Here is a 2,893-nt window from a genome sequence, read left to right on the forward strand (position 1 = left end):
GAGCGTGTGTTTGGGAAACGTTTGTACTTTTTTCATGTCACTGCTGTTCCACACACTTTTGGCACCGTTTCAGGTCAAAGAAAATTCAAATTGGGTGCTGCAAGGCAAAAGTTTATTTTTTATTTTACGCTCATTTTAAGCTGTAGTTACCCTTCAAATAACAAGTTTACAGAGTTAACAAGACCAAGATGACACTCAGTGAGTTGTTTTTTCATGTAAAAAAAAATTTAAATTCTAAGCACCAAATTTACATCAGACTGTTTCTGACATATTCATGATGTGTAAAGTTCATCTGGCCAAGGTGTCCACATTCAAAACAGGCTGCGAGCAAAAAGACGGCAAACAATATCTGCATACTGAAGAGAAAAGGCAAATATGTGATGAGCTTTCACCTCACATGCCTTTTTTGAAATGATGCAAATTAAAAGTAACAAACTGCAAAAGTGAAAGAGAACTCAGTACCATGCATAAGTATTATGGCGAAGACTAAAACCAACCATAAAATAAATGTAAAAAAAAACCTAACTGAAGTGTCTGAAATTGTAATCAATAGCTCCAAAACTGACACAAAATAAAAATTATTGTTAGTTCTAGTCTTGACTTAGTCAAAGCTGAAATGAGAGTTGAATAAAGGACAGGACCATCTACAATGTTTACAGTTTTTGATGATCCAGAGAGAAAAGACCAGAGTTCAGTGACAGTTCATTTTGCATATGTGCCAAGATTGAAGAGTTTACACAGCTTCAGGTGTGTGTTTGCACATTGTTACAATATGAACGCAGGCTTAGTTAGTTGATAAGTGATGTGTGTTTGAAGGGCAGTGTGTGTGTTTGTGTTGCCTAACAAGGAGAAAGGTAAGAGAAAACCAAACTTGATATGTAAAAGTGTGTTATTTCCACTTTGTATTATAAATTTCCTTCTACCGAGTGAGGATGAGTTGACTTGATTTGGAGAAGATGAGCCGACTGTGCAGCGAAGATTCATGTACATAGAGATACATTTTATGTGTTCATCATGTTGCCTTTGAGCTGCAACTGCCAACTCCTGCTGTAAGCGTTAGTATCCTGATCCCTGCTGATGTTCTGCAACAAATACTGACAAACCCACCAGTTAGGACACAACTGTAACATATACCCATTTGTGTGTGTGTGTCTGTTCATTCATTTTTGAAACATTCAGACAAAAAAAAAAGCTATTTAAATGATTTTGTCTTGATACAAACTCCTCAAATCATTCAACATCAAATTGAATGTTAGTTTTCTTCATATACCTTTTGCCTTGTCTTATTTCTGAACCACTTTGCAACATCTCTGCACTTTCAAATGTGTCAGGCTTGATAAAAACTATTTTTGGTAACTATGAGAAGGTTTACCAACACATGAAGTTGTGACAAGGTTTTGAGAATGTTGGAAGTGTTTTGCCATTACATTATAGTGTATAGTACAGTAGCATTGTAGTATATGTATCTAAATTATAGGGCTGTGCAAAAAAATCGATACAGCTGAGTATTGCAATATTTTTTTCCATGATACTGTATCGATTTTCCAGCCCCTCGTATCGATACATTAAAAAAAATTATTCATGTTTTAAACAATTTAAAATGTCCTTAAATTTTCCTCAAATCCCTTTGAATTAAATAGTTTTGACTCAATTTGTCCGCTGAGTTATCAATATAATGTGATGTACATATTAGACTACCCAGGTGGTACACAGCAAGTTGTATTTTCAGCTCTATTTTTACATTTTTTGTAAATTATGTAGAGTATTGCAATATATCGCAATATGTATCGTATCGCAATGTATCGTGATACAATCGTATCGTGAGGTCCTTGCCAATACCCAGCCTTACTAGATTACATATAGCCTATAGAACTAAAATCTAACTTCCCAAGAACATGTCTCCACCATCAGGGACTGAACCAACACTCAGACTGTCAGGCAGTGAAGGATAAACCAGCTGCGCATCCCGCTGAGCTACTTCTGAGTTTAAGGGCTCTAACATACTCCACGTAAGGAACGCATGCGCTAATGCGAGTACTCCGCCTACGCAAGCTGTTTGCTGGCATAGCAAACGCGCGTAGACGGTGTCACTTGTCACTTGTCACTTGTTATAAATCGCTAATCCACAAGGGGAAGCAAAGCCAATCTGATGCTGGAGCGGGGTATGTAAAAATGGCTACCGTGGAGGAATTTGTGCTGCTTTACATTCTCCATCACCGCAAAAAGAGAGCAATGAAAAGAAGATGGTACATACGTCTGACAGCCAGCTGTTCTTCCAAATCTGCCGCCACTGACATTTGTTTACACAGGAAATGACTTCTTCATTGGTAGTTCCTCCTTTTGTAGTGATTTTCATTTAGCATCCCTACCTGACACGCGTGATATTGCAGCAGACGTTTGTGTCGCGTTACAATTTTTTGCCCTACACATTTCGCTACGCAAGGACGCGAGACACGTCCCGTGCGTTGCCCTTTGCGTTGTTGCATGCGTTCCTTACATGGAGTATGTTAGAGCCCTAAATGAGTTCACCTTCATCATCTTATTTTTACAAGAGTTCACACTACTGACATCAATAACATGGAAACACTTTTAGAGTGAGAGGGCTGAGAGTCAAACCAACAACCTTCTACATGACAAGCATCTACTTATCTCTCTGAGCTATAGCCAAGGACTTCCTCCAGCTCATTCATCATCTTATTTAATAAGTGCTCAAACTGCTAATGATTAGGTATATGATTGCAACTCTGAACAACAACCACATTGTTTGTACCTTCATTCATCAGCTTATACAGTAATTGTTGTTGTTACATGGTGTGAACATGAACCAGCATCCTGGTGCATTAGAGACATCCTGGGTTTGAATCTGGCCTGGTACCTCCATTGCATGTCATCC

The sequence above is a fragment of the Centroberyx affinis genome, unplaced genomic scaffold, assembly GCF_046629955.1.
Source record: "Centroberyx affinis isolate AG114_WGS23_722 - 3 ecotype Tasmania unplaced genomic scaffold, CSIRO-AGI_Caff_v1 ptg001205l_1, whole genome shotgun sequence".
NCBI lineage: Eukaryota > Metazoa > Chordata > Actinopteri > Beryciformes > Berycidae > Centroberyx > Centroberyx affinis.